We start from the raw sequence: 26,355 nt of genomic DNA on the forward strand, positions 1-26,355 counted from the left end.
TAATTAATCCAATTCATTTAAAAAGTACAAGCATATTAATCAATAGGTCAACTATTTTTTACCCTAATCAGTCCATGATCAAATTCAATACAAAGTACCAGAAGAGCAACAAAGCTCCTGGAAATGATTTTTTATTGGCTGAACGATTCAAGAAATATCCCAATCTGTGGGACCTGAAATTTGCAGGTTCTTCTCCACAAATAAATAATAGATTCGTCTAATATATATTATGGCTAAAAACAATAATTGAAATTATTCAATATCTTGAATAAAGTTTAGAGTGGAAAGATGAAGGAGAACAAATAATAAGAAGGATTTAGGCACAGATAATCCATTGTTTACAATTGCTTTGTCATGAACTGTGTAATCAGAGGTAGTATTCAGCCGATTCGGACTGGTTCGGGTGAACCAGTAGTGGAAATCACGGGAGAGCCCTCCCTAGCTGTATGAAGTCCTATTTAGGCACATTTTTGAGGCCGTGTGCATGTGGTGAAGTGGCATGTGCACTCATATTTGCGAACCGGTTAGGGAAAGTACCACCCCTGCGTGTAATCACAGAATATGTCAGTCAGAGGAAATAAAGGTTTGTTGTCTCCAAAAATCTTATTAATACTTATTAATAAAGCAAGCTGAAAAGTTATGGTTTTTAGAAATTGACATCAGTTGGTTGAGTTGGATTTATTGGAAGCCAATAACTGACCTCCAAAAACAGCATTCTTCATATTTTTTCCCAGATCTGTTCAATTGCTTCAGAAGCTCTGAATGATAAAAGACAATTCCCTTTTTTCTACCAGATGCTCCCCAAATTACCTATTATTAAGCCAGGAATTGTCCAACTGCTCCTCCATTTTGGATGGTCTTTGATTGGTCTCTTTGCTTCAGACACAGAGGATGGAGAGAACTTCATGACGACTTTGACACCTCTGCTTGTCAGGAATGGGATTTGTATTGTTATATCACAACTTTTATCAATCCCTGCATGTACAGCAGCCCTCAGGGATGCCATCTCCAAGTGGAAACAAGTCAATGTCTTTGTTCACTTTGCAGAATATTTTTCGCTTTCAGACAGAATTCTTCTTTTCCATTCAACACTTCAAGGTTTGCCAGAACCCATTGAAGGAAAAGTCTGGCTATATGCAGGCTATGGGGAAATTCAAATAGGAAGCCACACATTTCTCAAATATGTCCATAGTATTTGGTACTACAATTTTCAGTGGAAAAAAATGCCAAATGATGGTTCCTTCGAACCAGATTTCTTTCTGGAACCACAGTTCACAAATCAGTCTTTTCGGTGTTCTTTTTCAAAAGACAACATTTCTGTCAAAGGCCGGACAAGATGCACTCAGACATCCCCACTGAACACCAAAGTGGAAAGGAACAGGACATGGATCCTGTATAACCGATATGTTTATGCTATGATGAATATTATGGCCCATGCCTTGAATGCTGCTTATTCCTCCATATTCAAGAGGAGAAGGAAAGAGGGGGAAGAGAGGCTGGGGACTCGAAGGCTGAAGCCATGGCAGGTATGGGGTCCCGACAAAAATCCATGAAACTTATTTTCTTTGGAGAAGGAATACAAAGGAGGCAGGGAACCTGTTGCATATCCAGGAAGTTGCAGAGTTCTGATTGGCTGTTATGATGCCGTTGTTCTTATTGGTTGTTACATTGACAGCTCTACTATAATAGGAGCTGTCAAGCGCGGGATGTTGATTCTGAGGTAATTGCCTGTTGTCAGAATAAATTTGCAGTTAATTCGGAGCTGTGTCCGGCCTGTCAATTAGCCATCTGGGATGAAATAGTGGCAATGAGGACGGTCGGAACCCTGAGGAGTAAGACAGTGAGTGATCCCGTTCAATTCCTCACCGGCCGGCAGAGTGAGCGGGCAGATTGCGGAGCACGGGAAGAGGCAAATGGCGGCCTCACACCATTTCGCTCCATGCAATCCATCGACGGAGTCTTGGGAGGCGTTTGTAGCCTGATTTGACTGCTTCCTGATCGCCAATGACTACCATGACTTATCGAGCGAAAGGAAACAAGCATACTTTCTGAGCTTCTGCGGGCCGGAAATGTTTGAGACGGCAATGACTCTCATGGCCCCACAGTCTGTGCATGCGGGGACCTGGGAGGATTTCATGTCTATGTTAAAAAAACATTATGCCCCCGCCCCCTCCTGGATTGCCCACCATCAGCATTTTTATCATCGGGACCAGGCTGAGGGGGAGTCCATTAGCCAGTATGTTGCGCCCCTACGTAAAGCAGCTAGGCATTGCCAATTCATGGACTTAGATGATTACCTGTTGTATCATTTGGTTAGTGTTGCCCCGGGGATTTTCCAGAGCATGATGGAACGGATGTTGCTGGGAATCCCCGGGGTCATCCCGTATTTTGATGACGTGTTAGTTGCGGCAACTAGCACGCCTCAGTTAATGGAAGATTGCAACAGGTTCTCCGGAAATTCAGAGACACCGGTCTCAAAGTCAACAAGTCCAAATGTCAAGTAGCGGTGCGGCAGGTGGAATTCTTGGGATTCCAAATAGATAGTCCTGGAATTCACCCGACGGCAGCTAAGACAGCAGCTATTACGAATGCTCCAACCCCTAGTTGCAAAGCTGACCTACATTCCTTCCTCGGTCTGTTAAATTTTTATGCTGTTTTTATTCCGCATAAAGCGACAATCGCAGAGCCACTCCACCGCCTGTTAGACCGGAAGGCAAGTTGGAAATGGGGTGCCAAGGAAGCCGTCGCGTTCCGTGCTGTGAAGAGCCTCCTGGTATCTACCGCAGTACTCACACAGTTCTCTGCCTACCTTCCATTGACGCTAGCCTGCGATGCATCCCAGTACGGGGTGGGGGTGGTGTTAAGCCACAAGTTGCCATTGGGCCGGGAACTGCCTATTGCATATTTCTCTAAAACCTTAGCCCCAGCTGAGCAGAATTACTCTCAGTTGGATAAAGAAGCCCTCGCATTGGTAGCCGGGGTTAGACGTTTCCACCACTACCTATATGGCCAGCCTTTTGTCTTGTATACTGATCATAAACCCCTTTGGGGCATTCTGGCAGGCGACCAGCAAGCACCGCAGATCTTATCTCCCCAAATGACTCGCTACTCTGTCTTCTTGGCTTCGTACTCATACTCGTTGGTTCACCGCCCCGGCAAGGACATCGCACACGCAGATGCCTTGAGCCATTGCCCCATCCCGGACCTCCTATCGGATCCCCTTCCTGTTTCCACTGTTCTCCTAATTGATGAGTCGCCTCTGTTGGTCACCACATCGGGAGTAGCCCGCCTCTCTGTGAAGGACTGCATCCTGTCCCAGGTGATCCAGTGGATGGAGAGGGGCTGGCCGCAGGGACCATTCGCACCGGAGTTTCAGTCCTAAGCTATGAGGCGCCTCGAACTGTCCACCCAGGCTGGATGTTTACTGTGGGGACACCAGGTGGTGATCCCACCGCCCCTCTGAGACTCGTTGTTATGCCACCACCGGGGGTGGTGCGTATGAAAGCGTTGGGCCGATGCTATATGTGGTGGCCGCTCCTAGACCGAGATATAGCAGAATGGGTCTCGAAATGCTCCCAGTGTCAAGGGTACATGCCTATGCCAGTAAAATAACATCCTGGGGAGTGGGAGAAGACAGGGGAGCCGTGGTCTCATTTGCACATTGATCTCGCTGGCCCTTTACAAGGCCAGTCATTTTTAGTGGTGGCAGACGCATTCTCCAAGTGGGTTGAGGTTGTCCCTAGGCACTCCAACAATGCAGAGGCCGTCATTAAGGCGTTACACCATATGTTTGTCACACATGGGTTGCCTGATGTGGTTGTATCTGATAACGGGCCCCAATTTACAGCTGCCGAGTTTGAGGGGTTCCTGGCACACCAAGGTATCCATCACTGTTTAATACCACCGTTCCATCCGTCTAGTAACGGATGTGCGGAATGTGCCATGAGGTCTGCAAAGGAGGCCCTAAAGAAGATAGGACAGGGGTCTTGGGGTGACCGGGTGGAGGAGTTCCTGATGGCCCAGCATACTACGCCTTGCCAATTAACGAATAGGAGCCCCGCTGAGCTTTTGATGGGCCATAAGCTCCGCACGACCCTGGATAGGTTACACCCCTCCTTTAGATTCCCGGAGGAGATTTCAACCATTCCTCATAGGAGACCTGGTATATTCCAGGATCTTACGGAGGGCTGCCTTTATGCGTGGCGGGGACAGTAGTAGGGCTAGCGGGGCCACGTTCCTACTATATAGAAGTAGAAGAAGGGAGAATGTGGAAGCGTCATAAAGAACAGCTGAGGGCCCGGAAACAGCTATCAGACTACCGGAGCGGCGTGGACGAGCCGAGTATCCGGCAAGACCGAACGGCTGTGGGACCGAGGCACCGAATACCTTCAGAGCACCATCCCCAACACGTAGTGAATCAGGGGGCTTACCTTCACCGGGCAGTAGAGAAGAGTCCAGGGAGGTTGGGTGTGAGGATAGGAGATATTCCGAGGACACTCAGACACAGAAGGAGCACTCAAAACCGCCACCAAATCTGGTGGAAGGGGTGGTACCCAGGCGATCCGGAAGGATTCGCCAACGGCCGGCATATTTGAGTGATTATGCAATGCTGGTGCATGTTCAAGCTAGGTGGGAAGGAATGTTGCATATCCAGAAAGTTGCAGAGTTCTGATTGGCTGTTATGATGCCGTTGTTCTTATTGGTTGTTATGTTGACAGCTCTACTATAATAGGAGCTGTCAAGCGCAGGATGTTGATTCTGAGGTAATTGCCTGTTGCAGTGAATTCAGTCAATTAGCCATCTGGGATGAAATAGAACCATTTCAACCATTTTGTGCTTCAAAAGGCCAACACGTTTGACCAAGCTCATCACTTCTGGATAATTTTCCAAAGAGCGGGTACCGTGACATATACATTTTGATATTAAGACAGTTTTAATTTTACAAAGTATGTATGCATTTTTAAATAAATTCCTGTCCTTATGAATTTGCGATTAGAATTTTGGAATTTTATGTTCATAAATTTGAAGGAGTCCCTGAGGCCATCTAGTACAACCCCTCCTGCCTGCCAAAATTCTAGTTAAAGCTTCTTTAAGAAATGGTTGCTGGATCTTTGCGTTAAAGCAATCAGTGAAGAGGAAACTTGAACTTCTCCAGTTCACTAGATCAGCTCTAAAATTGTTCCTCCTTTTAGGATGTTTTCAATGTTATTCAGCCAGAATCTCTTCTCTTGTGACTGAGCTCATTTTTTCCATGTCCAACACTCTGAGACAGGGGTGTCAAACTCAAGGCCTGTGGGCCAGATCTGGCCTGTGGGCTGTTTAGATCTGGCCTGTGGGCTGTTTAGATCTGGCCTGTGAGGCTGCCCTGGAAAGAGTGAAGGACCGGCCCGCGGTACCTCTACCAGTGAAAATGGAGCTTGGGAGGGCTGCACTTCTGGGTTCCATTTTAGGCCGCAATGGCCTCCTACAGCCCTCTGCCACCTCCGTTTTTCGATCCCCCCAGCCCTGCTCAGGCCACCACAGGTGCCCCTAACACAAGTTACATCAAACTGGCCATGCCCATCCTGGCCACGCCCACCCCACCCTTGTCCACCCAGTGCACCCGAGGTCAAACACAACCCTGATGCAGCCCTCCATGAAATCGAGATTGACACCCCTGCTCTGGAATAACAGTAAACATCTGTTATTTTTCCTTTGGGGAAAGGAAATGCCCTGGAGTTTGATTTGTGAGGGATGTGTTACTTGGAACCTGACATGTAACATCTTTCAGCTATTGGAAGAGTGCTGCATTCTCCTTTCTCCAGACAAGAGATTTTGTCCATTGTAAAAGGTGCTCCCAGATTCCTTCTGATTTTCATCCCCAAAGACCAACATGACTCCTCTCCTTGTTGCCTTTCCTCCAGGCTAAGACCAGCTCCTTTGATCTCTTCCTTGATTTCATTGCCCATCTCTAAAGCTGATCCAATAGTTGTACAATGTCTTCTTAAAGGGGGTGCCTGCAAGGGGACTTTGTACTTGAGTCAATTTCTCTCCAAACCTGCACATTTACTTCTAAGATTTTTATGGATGCATTTGCCTTCTTTCCATGAGCATCACACGACCAACTCACATTTAGTTTGCAATCTACTATTTTGAGATCATTTCCACAAATATTCTTATCAAGTGTAGTTAGACAGAGATGTGGACATGGACATAGAATAACAGAGTTGAAATGGACCTTGGAGGTTTTCAAATCCAACCCCCTACTCAAGCAGGAGACACTATACCATTTCAGACATAAGGTTTTCCAATCTCTTTTTGGAAGCCATCAGTGATGGAGCACATATAACTTTTGAAGGCTATTCCAGACTAGAATTTCTGCTTTTAACATTCCTGGATATTTTTGTTCTAGTTCCATTCCTTTTTGAAGAAGAATGAGTTTTGCAATCTTTCCCACATGAAAATATACTTGGACCAAAATGGTGATGTGGCAGCAGATCTGGGCATCGTAAGCTTGATAGTTGTCTCCAGGGAGGATCCCATTAAAGAGCAACTAGGGGTTTTTATAAGACAGAGACTTACTATCGATCAAGATGCTATTTCACAACTAAAGTTGCTCAACAAGGTAAATTAAATATTGGTGTCTTTTCTCTGTTTTCCAAAGTCTTAGGGCACATTTCAAGTAGCTAAGCGTATTCACCAAACAGGTTTCAGTGAAAATTGAATTTGGGGAGTAGAATTCTTCTAATTTTTAAAAAATGTGTTAGGAGGCGTCAATATAATTGGCAAGGTGTCCTTTAGATGCGGTATTATGAAACATGGTTTTAAATTGATTCAGCCATGTCCAACTTGGGATGCTGGGTGATGATGGCTATTTTGTGTCCCCATGCACGCCCCCCCCAAACTCCATTTTTGCTGGCAGAGGGCTGCAGGAGGCCATTGCAGCAGAAAACAGAGTCAGGGTGGGCCACGTGCGGTGGCCTCCCTGAGCTCTGTTTTCTCTGACAGAGGGATGAAGGAGGCCATCATGGCTGAAAATGGAACCTCAATGAGTGACATTGAGCTGGCCATGCCCCCTGGCCATCTCAATGTCACTCATTGTGTCTGTTCCCTGAGATCAAACACAACCCTGATGCATCCCTCAATGAAATAGAGTTTGACACCCCTGCCTTAGAAACATCTCTTTCTGACACAGGGCTCCTCCTCATGTCCCATGTGATGCAACAAAAAATGAATGACTTACCCTTTTTAAGGGCACCTCTCTCCGTCTCATCTCTCTACAGTTCTAAAAACTAGGCAGTCAGTTTAGTCTTACTTCACCACCATATAAAATTAGCAAATAAATATACAAATAAATAGCAATAGCACTTAGACTTATATACTGCTCCATAGTGCTTTACAGCCCTTTCTAAGCAGTTTAAAGAGTCAGCATATTGCCCCCAACAATCTCGTCCTTATTTTACCAATCTCAGAGAGCTGGAAATCTGAGTTAACCTTGAGATAGTGAGGATCAAACTCGTGGCAGTGGACAGAGTCAGCCTGCAATTCTGCCTTCTAATCACTGTACCAAATCCAACCCTAATCTGCAACAAAGTTTTCCTTTATATCTTAAATGGAAGGTTGTCCCGGTCCACTTACAAATTGGGGTGGATTTGCAATGATATATGTCTTCTTCTTCGTGTGCCATATCCGTCATCGGATGTTGGTGATCATGTTGGCCAATGTCCGATGACGATTATGGCACAAGAAGAATGATGATACAATGATACACATGGTCTAGAAGAAACCTTCTCAGATCCCTTTGGCCAGAAGTCTCTTCATCACATTTTTATTCTCTTTCAATAAATCTAGTAAAATAAAAAATTCACAAAGCTTTCAGAATAAATTTTATTCTAAACTTTAATAGGACTAAAGCATCACACTTTAAACTCATGGATACATGAAGAAAGGAGGAATGCATGCTAATATAACCATATGGAGGAACCACTAATTGTCACTTCATGCTTCAATCTTTTCTCAATTGCTTCTCTCCAGAATTTATTCAATAGAAGTATCCTGTATTACAATGAGATATTCTGGAAGCCAAAGGGAGGAACTAAGTGAAGAATCTGCCGGTAGTTAGATCCCTTGCAACATTGAGAGTTAGTTAAAAAATTCTTATTTACCTAAGCGAACTACGTACCCAGGCAACTACTTGACTAATATTCATGTCTACCTCCATTTTTCAATGATGGTTATTTCTAACAAGCTTCATTTGGCATTCCTTTTTTTTCCTTAGTCTCTTCCTCAATCCAGATGCGTAGAAAATTGTCATCCTGGATTTTTCAAGCAGGCTCGAGAAGGAGAGCCAGTTTGCTGCTATGACTGTGTTCTTTGTCCAGAAGGGACTATGTCAGATGTAAATGCCTTATTCTCCAATGTGTAAATAGTGTACAGACAGGGTATCAGGGGTTAACTTATTCTTCACTTCTTAATGTATTCATAATTCACCACTCCCACATATAGCTCCACCCATTGTATATATAAGGAGCTACCTACACCATTTCCCTTGCTTCTATCTGTGAATATTCAGTGAATATAGAATGCCTAATGTAAATAAAAGAATATATAGTTAAATCTTTAACTCTTGTTGATCTTATTGAGTCTGATCCTGAAAATATTGCAACAAACTGGTAGCAGAGGATGGTTAATTGACTCAATAAAAAAGCTTTAAAATGTCTAAGAAAGATAGGCCCAACACCAGGGCCTACAGCAAAGAAATGGAAACGGAACAAGAAATAATCAACGAATCCACGAATGCAATTTCGAGAGAATCCGAAGAATACACCACTGAAGACGAAGAAATAATTGATGACCAGGAGGAAATCGAAATAGAAAATAACGAACTCAGGTCAGAGATATTAAAACTATTAAAAAGCCAGAAGAATGATGAAAGCCTCATCGCGAACCTCCAAGATATGCTAAAGAACAGCGGAGCAGCGAGAGAGAAAAACATCACCAATGAAAAACCCAAAGATCCAAAAATAGTGAGTAATATGACTGCGGAGAAAATCATTACAAAGAAGAAAAACGATGATCCCACGCAAAAATTTGAATGGCGGCCATCTTGGTTTCAACCGGCCTCCAAGATGAACGAAGCAGAGCCAATCAGCAAGCTCAATTCAAAATTTCTGGCGCGAAAAATATTATCGGACAACGAAAACGAAAAGGAAGATTCAAACACCTCAGAAGAATCAGAACCAGAAAGCGAGGAAGATCCAACAAAACACCAAATAAAATCAGCGATGAAAACGCTCTTTGCTGCATTTGGGCCAAAACTGAAAATTACTAAAAAGACACCAAAAAAGCGAACGAGCAAGCCAATGCCTCAAGACCTGCCCGCTCCCATCCTGACTACTAGAGCGCTGACGCCGGAACCCAGAGAGCCCTGCCGATACCGCCCTACGCCGCAGACCGAAGCAAGCACCAACGCTCTCAATAGAAGAGGAAGAACAGCCACCGTCGCCAGAACCCCCAAAGTCGAACCAGAGACCGACTCATCTGAAGAAGAGCAGAGCGAGCAAGCCGCAATGAGGAGAACCTTCCACGACGACGCCGAAGAAGAAATGAGCAACGCGCATGCGCGAAACTACGCTGACGATCCGGGAAGACATGAACAGGAGAGAAGATCATGCAGACTCGTAGCGAGCATCCCCACGCCGTTTTGCAATTTTCTGCATTTACGAGACCACGGACTACCTCAGGTTGTAAGTAATGGACCCAATAATGTCGGAAATTTACCCAGTGACTTCCCAAAACTAAGGGTTGATGGCATTAATTTACAAGAATGGTATCAACAGCTCCAGGTTGTCTTTATGAAGGAAAACTTACTGTTTTTTATCACTAGTCCCCCAAAAAGACCTTGGACACTAAAAATAGATTGTTTACACCATAGAGCTTTTTTCTTAATAATATCTAGTGTGTCTCCTGCAATGTATCACAGCATTAAGCCAAATTTGACTGTTTCAGAAATTATTCAATGCATGTTTAATTTGTTTCACAGTGACAGTGTAGCCACCACCACAAGGATATCTAAAGACTTCTTTTCATCTAGGATAAAACCAGGGGTTTCCATAAGTGAACATTTAATATCTTTGAACAAAATAAGAGCTGAACTGCATTTGAGGGGGGAGGTGATTTCAGACCAAACAATGAAAAGTGTCATTATCAACTCACTTGACCCATCATGGGACAATTTTATGTCACATTTAGACACAATCAATCTAGGGTATTTATCCATAGAAAGTCTATCTAACAAATTGATAACAGAAGATAATTCTAGAAGGAATCGTTCTAACAATCACACAGAACATAAACCATATAGGAAAGTAGCTTTCCAAGAAAAATATAGTGGAACATTTAAATGTCATAATTGTGGATCCAGGGAACACAATAGAAGAGATTGCCCAAAATTCTTAAAAGAAAGATATAGATCAGAATACAGAAACAAATACGATTATAGACAGCCTTCCATAGAAAGGCATAGATATAGGAGCCCACCAAATCACAGAAAGAATAGAGGGGGCAGAGACAATTCAAAGGATAGAAAGTCTGGTTCACTGAATGGATTAAATAAACAAGACAACACTAACACACAACAAAGTGAGAACAATAATTGGCTTATTGATTCTGGAGCAACTAATCACACCACTAATAACAAAAGTATATTGTCTTCATTTGCAGAAGATAAATTTGTAATTAAGGTAGCTAACCAAGAAAAGGTTCAAGTATTAGGTAGAGGAAATGTAACCTTGCCTGGTTTAGGAAAAATAGAGGGGGTATTACTAATACCTGAAATACCTCATAACATATTAAGTGCCATAAAACTAAGCAGAGATTCTGACATTAACATTGTCTTTTCAAAAGGAAAGGCAACTTTGGAAAAGAATAAAATAAATGTAGGCACTGTGGTGACTAAAGGAGGACTACCTTACCTAATAACAAAAGAAAAATGGTTACATAACATTGATTCAAATATGGAAGATTGTATTGAAATAGATGATGAGAATGTTAGCAACAGTGACAATGATGAATGTAAAATATCTCATGATCACACAGATGCACACAGCGATAAGAAGCCAAAGATAGGTAAACCAATTCATGATGAGTGTGCTCACATATTGCATAGGAAGTTAGGACATGCCAGTTTTCCTGTAGTGCAAAAAATGACTGAACACGCAGAAGGTGTTAAAATAAAGAATTGTGAAAATTATCTGGAATGCTCAGTATGTAAATCTACAAAACTAAAAACTAGTCCCAGGCCAAGAAAATCTACCAGATCAACTAACAAAATTTTTGATTTAGTACACATGGACTTAGTTGGTCCATTAACTCCATCAATCACTTATAGGAAACGTTACTTCCTGACAATAGTGGACGATTATAGCCGCTATGGATTTGTTTACACATTAAAACACAAAGATGAAACATTTCAAAAATTTAAAGAATTTTACAAATGCATAGAAACACAACACAACATCAAAATAAAACAAATTATGACAGACAGAGGATGCGAATTCATGTCTAAAGAATTCTCACAATGGTTAAAAAACAAAGGAATGTTACATTACACATCTAGTCCATTTTCTCCGTTCCAAAACGGGATTGTAGAGAGAAAAAAATCCACATTACAAACCATGATTAGATGCACATTGGAAGATGCTGGCTTAAGCAAACAATTCTGGTCAGAAGCCTTACATTATTCAAATTACACACAAAATAGAACATGGTCCAGCATTATAAATAAGACACCATATGAAGTGATGTATAATAGAAAACCAAAATTAGCACACATGCATATATTTGGAGTCACAGCAGACGTACACATACCTAAACAATTAAGAAGAAAGGGAGAAAATGTGTCCAGGAGACTCAGATTTATGGGATATGAGACTGGCACTAAAGGATACAGATTCATTGATAGTAACAACAAATTTATAGTCTCCAGAACAGCTGTGTTCCATGAACAAGCTAACTGGTCTAAATTACATCTTAATGAGATATTCCCAAATAAACATGAAGATACAAAATCTCATGAGAAAGGGACTATAGAAAAACAAAATATCAACAAATATAAAAACAAAACCAAAACTTGGACAAATAGCCAACTCAAAATAAAGACAGACACACTAACAAAAAAGGAAGCAAGATATTTGCATGATAACGATAGTAAACCCGAGAAAATCATTAGAAACACCAGAAATCAAATGCCAAATAAATACAAGGATTATGTAATGCACATGAATGGTGAACCAACAACACCCAATACATACGAGGAAGTGTTAAAACTTCCTCACGAAGAAAAAGAAAAATGGGAATTAGCAATGAAGAAAGAGATGGAAAGTTTACAAGGACTAAATGTATTTACACCTGCATCTGCACCTAAAGATAAGACAATTATTGGTACCAGATGGATATATAAAATTAAGAATTTAGAGGGAGGAAATACTCTATACAAAGCTAGATTGGTTGCACAGGGTTATGCACAGAAATATCCAGAGGACTATACTGACACGTATTCCCCCACTGTAAGAACAGAGAGTGTCAAAACAGCTCTAGTGGTAGCTTCAGCACTCAATCTAGATGTATTCCAATATGACATACAGACTGCGTACCTACACGCAAAATTAGATAAAGAAATATACGTGAGAGCACCTCATAGTCCATACACAAACAGAAATGAGACTTGGTTGTTAAACAAGAGTTTATACGGGCTAAAACAATCTGGTAAACGGTGGTATGATTGTTTAGTAAAAGTACTTAAGACCATGGACTTCAACGCTACCACTGCTGATAATTGTTTCTTTGTAAAGAGGGGTGATGATTACATTGAATTTGTATTGATTTATGTGGATGACATTTTATACATAGGAAAACATAAAGAAAGAAGAGAAACTTTTGTAACTAAACTAAATGAACATTTCTCATTGAAATCTTTAGGCAAGGTAAACAAATACCTTGGTGTCCAAATTAATAAGACAAAAAGGGGATTCAAACTTACCCAGAGACATAAGATCATAGATCTTTTAAATAAATGCAACTTAAACAATGCCAAACCTTGTGATACCCCTATGCAAATTGACTTTCTAAGGAATTCTGATGAATCTTCTCCCGAGTTCAAGGACAATACATTCTATAGATCAATCATAGGTTCACTCCTTTACATATCTAATTGGACTAGACCGGACATCGCTTTACCACTCAATTTATTATCTAGGCATGTCAGCAAACCAACAATGTACCACTGGGAAGCTGTTAAAAGAATTTTAAGATATTTAAAAAGTACACTAGACTTTTGTTTAATGTTAGAACCTAATGATATTAAAGAACCAAAGCTTACGTGTTATGCAGATGCAGATTGGGCTGGAGACACCTCATGCAGAAAAAGCACATCCGGTTATGTATTTCTCTTAAATGACTGTCCAGTTTACTGGTACACTGGTAAACAAGAACTAGTGGCTACTTCAACAACAGAAGCGGAATATGTTTGTTTATCCAAGGCCGCAAATAATCTTGTATGGTTTAATGATTTAATTTCAGATGTCTGGAAAAAACCTGCTCTGCCTTTTGTTATGCATGAAGACAATAAAGCAGCCATTGAAATATCTAGATCTGATGCCATTGGACAAAGATCCAGACATATAGATATAAAATTTAAACATGTGAGACAATTATCTCAGGATGGATTTATTAAAGCAGTGCATTGCGACACTTCAGAACAATTAGCTGATATATTAACGAAGCCTTTACCTTCTAAACAGCATAAATACTTAACCTCTAAGTTGTATGTTTTGTATTGTCCTGAATCTGAATGTAACTGGTGTTGTATAACGAATCGGCATTTAGAGGGGGATTTGTCAGATGTAAATGCCTTATTCTCCAATGTGTAAATAGTGTACAGACAGGGTATCAGGGGTTAACTTATTCTTCACTTCTTAATGTATTCATAATTCACCACTCCCACATATAGCTCCACCCATTGTATATATAAGGAGCTACCTACACCATTTCCCTTGCTTCTATCTGTGAATATTCAGTGAATATAGAATGCCTAATGTAAATAAAAGAATATATAGTTAAATCTTTAACTCTTGTTGATCTTATTGAGTCTGATCCTGAAAATATTGCAACAGACTATCTCCACTCAGGAAGGTGGGTCACACCAGAGGAAAGGGTACTAGATTCATCTAGAGCGTTTTGATTAAAATGTGCACTTTAAAAAAGACACATCGAAGGTTGATAATTTTGTGGTTTTTAATTTTCAAGATGCCCAATTTCTTCCATAATGGGAGGGATAAGAAAAAGGTTTTGAGGGATGAAGTAGGAAGAGTTAGAAGGACACGGTGGATTGTGCAAGATCACTTGCATCAGAGGAAACTTCTCTTTTCTTGTCAGTTTTGAATTGTCCACCCATGTTGACCATTCTTAGGAATATCTGCATTCTTTGAAATTGAGAAATCATTTCAGATCAATGGCCTTTGCTCACCCAAACCAAGTTTATGTTACAGCCCAAGAGATATATGAATCAATCAATTCATTAATCAGTCAATCTTTATTAAGATCACGGAACCCCCTAAGCAGAAAGATCTAATCTGGGGAACCATGGAGGGAGAAATTTTGTGTTCAAGGGATGAGAGAAATCCTATTCTGACCTAGGCTTCCCAAAAGCACGAAGTGAACTCCTCATCCTGATGAAATTCATTTTATTTAGTTTAAAGTGAATTCCTCTCCAGCAAAGTCCAGGTCAACAGTCTTTCAAGAGATTTCACAAGATCAGACCTTTATCAGGCTTGGAGAGCTGCCAGGCCGATATCTTCCAAACGCCATTCTGTAGCAGGCAATACTTGGCAAGAAGTCAGGAACAGATCTCCACTCTAATGGATTGAACTAATTGTCTCCTGCAAACTCCCCTCCCTTTTTTCTCCTCTTTATTCCTTATGGGAAGAGCCATTCACCATCCATCTGTGGCTTCACTCCTGAGTCGAACCTTGTTCCTTAGCTGTTCCCTTCTCCTGGCAACTCTGTGCATGCTCACACTGGGAACAGGCTCCGGCTGTTCTACTGCCCCACTGATGTCCGACTGTGAAGGCAGCTGAAAACTGTCAGACGTCCCTGAGTCCATCTCTGCCTCTGATGCAGAGCCCTCGTCAGAGCCTTCCCCAGACTCCCTGACTGGCCCATGTTCCTCCTCAACCTCCTCGCTGTCCGAATCTGCTGCCAGATCTGCTGGAGGCCACAACAAATACACACAGAAGACTTGCCCTAAAGAAATGGGAGAGGTCATCTGTGTGAAAGAAGGAACATAAATTAAATTTACCATTATTAGGGGTAAAAGCTGCCTTTTTTATTGTTAGTGCTTTAATTTTTCATATTATGGATTAAAAGGTAAAACACAAATATTGTTGAAAGCCCAGTTTAACATTTCCAGGTTCAGCATAACCACCATCATAGTTTCCTTTGTTGGATTGCTACTGTGACTTCTCTTTTCTTTTTATCTTTTCGATTTTTTTATGAAATTGGAAGTTGAAGTTATGAAATACCAACAATTACAACAGCAACAAAAAGGGAATACAGTTGTGGTTCTAAAAGGTGGGGGGAGAAGCCTTACTTCCACTATTGGGATTAAAAGGAATCAGATCTAACAGAAAGCAGGGAGAAACGAAAACCAACTACCATATTTTTCGGAGTATAAGATGCACCTTTTCCACCCTAAGAGAGGGTGAAAATTTCAGTGCCTCTTATGCACTGAATGTGGCCCTGCTGAAAAAAAACTCTGAAACCTCCATTCGAGAGGCTCAAAAAAAAGGCCTCTGAAAAAAGGCCTTAGAGGCTAAAAAAAAAAAAAAAAACCAAAGTGCAAAGCTCATAACCAACCAACCTGTTGCTAAAGTTCACCTCTGGGAACAGCTGATTGGAGGTATTCTGGGAGGGTGATCCACCCACCAATCAGCTTTTTTCTTATTTTCCTCCGGAAAAACTAAGGTGTGTCTTATACTCTGGTGTGTCTTATACTCCAAAAAATTCGCTAATCAATTATATTTATTTATTTTTTTTGAAAAGTATTTTTTATTTTTTTTTAAACATCTTAAACATAAAATACATCTTTTGAGAACAAAGGTTTGGTCTGGTCATGAATATGTAAAATTGCTCACACTTCTTTAATAAATTTGATTCCAAGTTTCATCCATTTACACCTTTTAAGATAAAAGTCAAACCACCAAATATTATCACAAATTCTAACATTTTAATCTAAACATTTAGCATTCTATTGTATCACCATAAACCTTAATTCCCAAATAAATACAGCTCCTTTTTATATACAATCTTTAGTTTCCAATAAACACAATTCTAATTTATATTATTTTATAAATCAAAATTCCATATATATTCCTTAGTCTCAGGACCCATTTTATCAAATCTCTATCTTAACCTCTATTGATTTACATCTAATTTTCTTAGGCTTATCATCAATTACACTTCTCATTTTACATAAAATCATTTCAAAACCAGTTCACATTATTTAATTATCATTCATCATCTTCTTTTTCACCCCAAATGATTTCCAACATTTTTATCTTTAGACTGTTTTCCAGCATATTCTCCTCCATGTCTCCATCTATTGTTTTGTCTGGTTCCCAGTATATTTTATTTTAGTTGGTTTCCATCATATTCTCCTCCATTCCTCCCGCTGATTACCAGCATGTTCTCCTCCACTCCTCAACCTATTGTTTGGCTGTTTTCCAGCATATTCTCCTCCACTCCATTTTTATTGTTTTGGTTGATTCACAGCATATTGTATAGTCTCCTTTTCAGCATATTCTCCTCCATGTCTTCCACCTATTTAGAATAGAAACATGTTACATCAAATGTTTTCTCCACATATTCTCTCCCGGGCTATAAACTTTTCTTGAATTTATCCCATATACATACATATTCTTATTTTTCTATAAAAACATCATTTTTATCCAATTTAGTATCAGTTTTCTATATTTATTACTCTATAAGCATCTGCAACACTTGGTCAGTATCATCTGAAATCCAAAGAAGATCTTTCTTGAAAGGTGAAAAGAGATATAAGAGAAATATTACTTTTTGTTTTCTCAGATACTGAAAGATGCACAAAGTGCCCATATGATCAATATCCAACCGAGAACAGAGTCCAATGTATCCCAAAAAGAATAACCTTCCTGTCCTATGAAGAACATCTGGGCATCATCCTGGTCTCTTTTGCCTTACTCTTGTTCCTAACCACAGGATTTATTTTAATCATATTCATTAAATATCTAGAAACCCCCTTTGTCAAAGCCAACAACCGGGACCTCTCCTTCATCCTCCTGGTCTCCCTCCTGCTTTGCTTTTTGTCCTCCTTTTTCTTCATTGGCCGACCAAGAAGAGCCACCTGCCTTCTCCGACAAACGGCAATCAGCATTGTGTTCTCAGTAGCCTTGTCTTCTGTGTTGGCCAAAACAATCACAGTGGTATTGGCTTTCCTTGCCACAAAACCAGGGAACAGGGTGAGAAAATGGTTGGGGAAGAGCTTGGCCAACTCCATCATCCTTTCTTGTTCTGCTGCACAAATTATCATCTGTGCCACGTGGCTTGGAATCTCTCCCCCATTCCCTGACTCTGACTTGCACACCCAGCCAGAAGAGATCATCCTTCGGTGCAATGAAGGCTCTGTCACCATGTTTTATCTTGGCCTTGGCTATATGTGTTTCCTAGCTATACTTTGCTTCACTGTAGCTTTCCTGGCCAGGAACCTGCCTGGGGCCTTCAATGAGGCCAAGCTGATCACCTTCAGTATGCTGGTTTTCTGCAGCGTCTGGGTCTCCTTCCTGCCCACCTACCTGAGCACTAAAGGAAAGTTCATGGTGGTCGTGCAGATCTTCTCCATCTTGGCCTCCAGTGCTGGGCTTCTGGGCTTCATCTTCTTCCCCAAGTGCTACATTATCATCCTGAGACCAGATCTAAACACTAAGGAGCATCTAATGATAAAAGTGGGGAACTGATTGTGAATTGGTTTCATAGGCTTATAAATGTTGGTAGTGCAATACTGGAAGAAGGACTCTTTGCCTACTATTGAAGAGTGGATACTGAAAGTAAAGAATTTGGAAGAAATGGCGAAAATTTCAGCGTATTTGAAGGACTATACACAAGAAAGATACGTATTGGAATGGAGTAGGTGGATTGATTATATTCAAAATAAGTATCAGACAAGAAAATATCAAATAGCTTATGAATGAATGCTAAGTACTAGAAGTATTATGTTATCTATAGTGGAGTTAAGGCTTCAGCGGGGGAATCTAGTAGTCTAAGGATAGATAGTTTAATTTAGCTTATGATTGTTAATTGAAATACCTTGTATTTTGCTCTGGGAAGTCTGGGTGGGAGAATGGGTTGAGGGGAGGGAAAGGGTGGGGGAAATATTGGGGGAATTTTTTTTTCTTTTTGTAAAACTTTTCAATAAAAAAAAAAAGAAAATCCTCCTCCACAAGTTCTCACATCTATTATTTGGTGAAGTTCACAATTTTCCAAAACAAAGAACTCATCAGAGCCCGCTATTTCCCCGACTGTCTCGCCGAGACGCCAAACCGGAAGGCTCTAAGCACCCACAACTTCTTAAGGCAAGCTGTTCCACTGATTAATTGTCCTCACTGTTAGGAACTTTCTGCTTAATTCCAGGTTGCTTCTCTCCTTGATTAGTTCCCACCCATTGTTTCTTGACTTGACTTTTGATGTTTTGGAAAATAAGAGGACCCTCTCCTCTTTGTGGCAGTCCCCCAAATACTGAAAGATTGCTATCATGTTTCCTCTAGTCCTTCTTTTCCCTAAACAGTCTCAGAGATCTGGTGGTCAAAAAGCCCCATCTCCATAGAGTGCATCCACACAACCAGAAGAAGGGAAATCATGTCTCTTCAAACCAGGGGTGGGCTTCAAAAATTTTATCAAGGGGTTCTCTGCCTGGTTCCTGGGTAGGCATGGCCACAGTGGGCATGGCCTAGTAGGCCTCCAGCACCATGGCTGGGGCGGGGTGTTTGTCTTCCGTGGGCTCTGGAGGCTTTTCTCGCGCCTTCAGGAGGGCGAAAACAGCTGGCCCAGGTCTCGAGGCACTCTGGAGGCTAGAAACAGGCCCGTTTCCAGCCTTCCCAAAATTCCGGTAGCCCCATTCATAGGCCCGAGTGTGTGCCCTACACTTACCTGCATCCAAAACGGGCTGTGTGGGGACTCCTGGGAGGGGTGGGGTGGGTCGGACTGGCCAGGTGTGGGATTTGGGGGTTCTCTGAACTGCACAGAATCATAGCTAGAGGTTCTCCCGAACCCCTGCGATCCCCCAGCAGTCCACCCCTGCTCAAACCAGTTTTTTGATGGGCATAGCAACAAATTGATGTCAAGAAAAAAAATCTATTGGCCTTCTATCTTTCTCCGAGGGATGAAATGCTACTGGTTCCCTCCGGATCTGGTGAACCGGTAGTGATAAAAGTTACCGGTTCGGGTGAACCAGTAGTAAAAAAGTGCTTGAAAAAGTAAAAAAAAAAAATGTTGGCCATGCCCACCCAGCACATATCCCCCCACCAAGCCTTGCCCAAAAGCCACACGCAGAGAACCGGTAGCAAAAAAATTTATATTTCACCACTGCTTTCTCCATATTAAAATTTAAAAACATTCCATGTTTTCAACCTAGAGTGGCACCAAACTCCATAGCTCTGGGTGACCTTACCCAGCAGCCCCTGGAGAAAAGAAACCATGTTGAAGAGCAGCAGAAGTCAACAACAACACTGTGTGTTCCTCCAGCATCATTTTCTGGACATGTCCTGACAGGAAAGACCACAACCGATAGAGAACCCTGCCCTCAGGGGCATATCTGTAATTTTTCACTAACATGCTGTACTCTGGCTTCTTTTCTGCAAATGGAGCCAAGGAAGAAGTTCATCATCCCCAGAGGAAAAGTTGCTTCCCACTGTAATTATCACCATCCTGCTCTTTGAGATGTCTTCTACTTCTCCAGTAACTGATGTAAACAGCAGACTGAAGCAACATGGAGGGAGTTTTCCTCAAGGAAAGGATAAAGGCTTTAGTTCACACTCTGTGTTATCTGAATTTTAGGACAAGTAGGGGCTGTGCTGTTAAATGTACCTTTCTCTTTTTTCCAGGTGAAGCTTGGTTTGTCTCTGTCTGAATCAGGAAAGTCACTGGCTTTTATGAGAGGGCTTTTAATTCTTCCTGTTCTTGTTTAGAAACAGGAAAGTAATTGATTCAGCCCTACAAATGATGGACCTCCTTCTTCTGCTTTTGATGCTGCTCTTGTCCCAGTCTGTCTCAGGGAAGCTGAGAACGAAATGTCTGCTGAGTTTGGAGCACCAGGGTACAAAAAAACCATGGAGTTATTACAGACCAGGAGACCATTTCATTAACATAATCATCGGTACATCAAAACTGGTGCATATAATGCTTCCTTTCAATGCAGAGCCTTCTAATCAGTTTCACTTGTAAGTCATCCAGGATAACGCAGTTGCATTCCCTCCATTTATAATTCAAACACTCTCATTTTATTCTCCTTATTCCACTGGATCCTATATTGCAGCACATGTCCTATCTACTTTCCTGAATCATGTTGATTTCCATGCTTTCTTTGTCTTATTTTGAGGAAAGGACTCAAGTCCAAAGATGGGACAGAAAAAAAAGTCCACATTATTTTCCTCTCCCCGTTCAGTCTTGAATTCGTGATTTGAATACAGTACTGACTGTTGTTTAAATTAGTGATTATTGTGGTTTCTCCCTGCCAGGCTCATTTCAAATACAATTACTAATTGATATTTACTTCCCGATCCTTATAGAAATAGAGGATGACTTATTTTTTACAATTGGTTTCTGAGTCATTTTGAAACATCCTTCTATGGTGATTCCATTTTAATCATTCATTTATTTCGAACCTTGGTTACTGGCCAGATGAAAATTAGTATTGTTACAAATAATGGTGCATTTGTGATTCTTAACCCAGGAGGGGGGCTGTATCAGTTCCATCTCCCCAACATTCATTAAAATTAAATAGAGATGGGTGAGTATCATTTGTCTCTGGATTTGGACTCAGTGTTGGCTTAAGATTCTGTAGACTTCAAGAGACAAAGTGGATTACATTGAAAAACAAATAGGTTGTTGGTTCTGTTGATGATGATAGAATAGAGTAGAGTAGAGTAGAGTAGAGTAGAGTAGAGTAGAATAGAATAGAATAGAATAGAATAGAATAGAATAGAATAGAATAGAATAGAATAGAATAGAATAGAATAGAATAGAATAGAATAGAATAGAATTCTTTATTGGCCAAGTGTCATTGGACACACAAGGAATTTCTCTTTGGTGCATACGCTCTAAGTTTACAGAAAAAAAAGAGATATGTTCATCAAGAATCATAAGGTACAACACAATGATAGTCATAGGGTACAAATAAGCAATCAAATCATATTAGGAAACAGCCAATATAAATCGTAAGGATACCAGCAACAAGGTTACAGTCATACAGTCATAAGTGGGAGGAGATGTGTGATAGGAACGATGAGAAGATTAATAGTAATGCAGACTTAGTGAATAGTTTGACAGTTTTGAGGGAATTATTTGTTTAGCAGAGTGATGGCGTTTGGGAAAAAACTGTTCTTGAGTCTAGTTGTTCTGTTGTGCAATGCTCTATAGCGTTGTTTTGAGGGTAGGAGTTGAAACAGTTTATGTCCAGGATGTGAGGGGTCTGTAACTATTTTCACAGCCCTCTTTTTGACTCATGCAGTATACAGGTCCTCAATGGAAGGCAGGTTGGTAGCCATTATTTTTTCGGCAGTTCTAATTATCCTTTGAAGTCTGAGTTTGTCTCGTTGGGTTGCAGAACCAAACTAGACAGTTATAGAGGTGCAGGTGACAAACTCAATAATTCCTTTGTAGAACTGTATCAGCAGCTCCTTGGGCAGTTTGAGCTTTCTGAGTTAGCAGAGAAAGAACATTCTCTGTTGTGGTTTTTTGATGACATTTTTATTGTTGGGTGTCCATAGCAATAGCCCTTAGACTTATATACCACTTCACAGTGCTTTACAGCCCCTTCTAAGCGGTTTACAGAGTTGGCATATTGTCCCCAACAATCTGGCTCCTCATTTTACTGAGCTTGGAAGGATGGATAATAATGTGATCATTTTTGCAGGAGTTTATCTATTGCTCATTTAGAAGTGCAGTGCTTCATTTTCACTAGTCAACCAAAGATATATTTAAAAATATAAAATATATTTAAAGATTGATGATGGTGGTGGTGATGATGATAAAATGAACATCTTTTACACTAGAATATCCTCTGATCAGTCTACAATGATACGTCATATTTTCGCTATTCAAATGGTCAGTAAAAATTCCCCGCTCCTGCACAATCTCACACTTGGCTACAACATCCATGACAACTATTTCAGCTCTCTTGGCACATCAGATGCCTTGCTGGACATCCTCTCTACAGGAGAAGCCAATGTTCCCAACTACAGCTGTGGCAGGAAGGACAACCATTTGGCTCTTTTTGATTCAACTGACAGAGAGAACTCCATCCAGATATCAACATTAATATCCCCCTACAAAATCCCACAGGTTTGTATGTCTACCTCTCTATCTAGTAAATTGGGTGGATTGGCAAGATGGGTAAGCGATAAATCCAACTATATCTCCTCTGTGGAATTCAATCAATCAATCAGAATAGAGCTGGTAGGGATCTCCTAGTCCAATCCCCTTCTCAAGCAGGAGACCCTACACCATTTCAGACGACTGGCTGTCCAGTCTCTTTTTTAAAATCTCCAGTGAGATTTTTAAGATTTCCAGAAACATGTACAACTTCTGAAAGCAGTTCAGTTGATTAGTTTCTATCTATTGTTTCTTGCCTTGCCTTCTGGTGCTTTGGAAAATAAGTTGGACCCCTCTTCTTTGTAGCAACTTCTCAAATACTGGAACACTGTTATCATGTCAGCCCTACTCCTTCTTTTCTCTAGTCTAGTCATACCCAAGTCCTGCAACCGTTCATAAAACCGTAAGTTTTAGTCTCCAGGTCTTTAATCATCTAAATTGCTCTTCTCTGCATTTTTTCTAAAGTCTCAACATCTTTTTTGTAACATGGTGACCAAAACTGGATGCTGTTTGTGTGTGTGTGTGTGTGTGTGTGTGTGTGTAGCAGCCAAGCAGCCATATAATTTCATGACAACATCCCCATTGCTTTGGGGGCTTCTCCTGCACACTTGTGAAGGTGAGGAGGGGCTTTGTGTCCAATCAAAGGGTCTTCTGTAGAAAAGGAAGCACTGATGGAAAGCTTTCATTTTCTTTGTCAGCTTAGCCAAAATAATATTTTCAATGATGTATACATTCCTGATTTGCTAAAAGAATCCCAATGGCTTATATTACCTAAAGCTTATAAGAAATATATGTTTTTGGACTTACACTGATCACTCCCATTAATTAATCCAATTCATTTAAAAAGTACAAGCATATTAATCAATATGTCAACTATTTTTTACCCTAATCAGTCCATGATCAAATTCAACACAAAGGACCTGAAGAGCAACAAAGCTCCTGGAAATGATTTTTTATTGGCTGAATGATTCAAGAAATATCCCAATCTGTGGGACGTGCAATTTGCAGGTTCTTCTCCACAAATAAATAATAGATTCATCTAATAGATATTATGGCTAAAAACAATAATTGAAATTATTCAGTTTAGAGTGGAAAGATGAAGGAGAACAAAGAATAAGAAGGATTTTGGCACAGATAATCCATTGTTTACAATTGGTTTGTCATGAACTGTGTAATCAGAGGTGGTATTCAGCCGGTTCGGACAGGTTCGGGTGAACCAGTAGTGGAAATCAAGGGTGGCCCTCCCTGGCTGTATGAAGTCCTATTTAGGCATGTTTTTGAGGCCGTGTGCATGTGCTGACGTGGCATGTGCACTCATATTTGCGAACCGGTAGGGAAAGTACCACCCCTGCGTGTAATCACAGAATATGTCAGTCAGGGGGAATAAAGGTTTGTTGTCTCCAAAAATCTTATTAATACTTATTAAAAAAGCAAGCTGAAAAGTTATGGTTTTTAGAAATTGACATCAGTTGGTTGAGTTGGATTTATTGAAAGCCAATAACTGACCTCCAAATACAGCATTCTTCATATTTTTTCCCAGATCTGTTCAATTGCTTCAGAAGCTCTGAATGATAAAAGACAATTCCCTTTTTTCTACCAGATGCTCCCCAAATTAGCGATTATTAAGCCAGGAATTGTCCAACTGCTCCTCCATTTTGGATGGTCTTTGATTGGTCTCTTTGCTTCAGACACAGAGGATGGAGTGAACTTCATGACGACTTTGACACCTCTGCTTGTCAGGAATGGGATTTGTATTGTTATATCACAACTTTTATCAACCCCTGCACGTACAGCAGCCCTCAAGGATGCCATCTCCAAGTGGAAACAAGTCAATGTCTTTGTTCACTTTGCAGAATATTTTTCGCTTTCAGACAGAATTCTTCTTTTCCATTCAACACTTCAAGGTTTGCCAGAACCCATTGAAGGAAAAGTCTGGCTATATGGAGGCTATGGGGGAATTCAAATAGGAAGACACACATTTCTCAAATATGTCCATAGTGTTTGGTACTACAGTTTACAGTGGAAAAAAACGCCAAATGATGGTTCCTTCGAACCAGATTTCTTTCTGGAACCACAGTTCACCAATCAGTCTTTTCGGTGTTCTTTTTCAAAAGACAACATTTCTGTCAAAGGCCGGACAAGATGCACTCAGACATCCCCACTGAACACCAAAGTGGAAAGGAACAGGAAGTGGAACCTGTATAACCGATATGTTTATGCTATGATGAATATTATGGCCCATGCCTTGAATGCTGCTTATTCCTCCATATTCAAGAGGAGAAGGAAAGAGGGAAAAGAGAGGCTGGGGACTCGAAGTCTGAAGCCATGGCAGGTATGGGGTCCCGACAAAAATCCATGAAACTTATTTTCTTTGGAGAAGGAATACAAAGGAGGCAGGGAACCTGTTGCATATCCAGGAATTTGCAGAGTTCTGATTGGCTGTTATGATGCCGTTGTTCTTATTGGTGTTACATTGACAGCTCTACTATAATAGGAGCTGTCAAGCGCGGGATGTTGATTCTGAGGTAATTGCCTGTTGTCAGAATAAAGTTGCAGTTAATTCGGAGCCGTTTCCGGCCTGTCAATTAGCCGTCTGGGATGAAATAGTGGCGACGAAGATGGTCGGAACCCTGGGGAGTAAGACAGTGAGTGATCCCGTTCAATTCCTCACCAGCCGGCAGAGTGAGCAGGCAGATTGCAGAGCACGGGGAGAGGCAAATGGCGGCCTCACACCATTTTGCTCCATTCAATCCAGCAACGGAGTCTTGGGAGGCGTTTGTAGCCCAATTTGACTGCGTCCTGATCGCCAATGACTACTGTGACTTATCGAGCGAAAGGAAACGAGCATACTTTCTGAGCTTCTGCGGGCCGGAAATGTTTGTGATGGCAATGACTCTCATGGCCCCACAGACTGTGCATGCGGGGACCTGGGAGGATTTCATGTCTATGTTAAAAAAACATTATGCCCCCGCCCCCTCCTGGATTGCCCACCATCAGCATTTTTATCATCGGGACCAGGCTGAGGGGGAGTCCATTAGCCAGTATGTTGCGGCCCTGTGTAAAGCGGCTAGGCATTGCCAATTCGTGGACTTAGATGATTACCTGTTGGATCGTTTGGTTAGTGGCGTGAGGGACGAGAACCTGAAGAGACGCTTAATTGCCAAGCCAGAGCTGTCGTTCCAGGAAGCTCTGGATGAAGCATGTGCCGCTGAATTGGCCTCTCTCTCGTTGGCGGATTTGTCCAGGGGTCAGTCTCAAACTATGAGCAGAAGTGAGCCAGGGCACTACAACGAGGCAGAATCGTGTGATGACGATTTTCCCGGGCCAGACAGCGAGGTGGATCGGATCAAAGAAGCGCAGCGCCCCATGAAACAGGCACCAGGGGACTGCCAGAGCTGCGGGGGTCATCACCTCAGATCTGGGTGCCGTTTCAAAGGAGCGACCTGCCACCAGTGTGGGCATCTAGGCCACATCGCACGGGTCTGCAGGTCACAGAAACCGGCGGAGATGCTGCAACACCCCAAGGGGGATAGACGGGGCCTTCGCAAATGGGGGGCACATCAAAATGAGACCATAGGCTGGGACCATGAGCCTGGGGGGGTTAATTGGGTGCAGCCAGGAGTTGCTATTCGCCCTAAAATTAACTTGTCTGTGAATATTGAGGGCTGTCCATGCCTTATGGAAGTGGACATTGGATTG

Source organism: Pantherophis guttatus, chromosome 2 (genome assembly GCF_059756535.1).
Source record: "Pantherophis guttatus breed Tessera chromosome 2, ASM5975653v1, whole genome shotgun sequence".
NCBI classification, from domain to species: Eukaryota; Metazoa; Chordata; class Lepidosauria; order Squamata; family Colubridae; genus Pantherophis; species Pantherophis guttatus.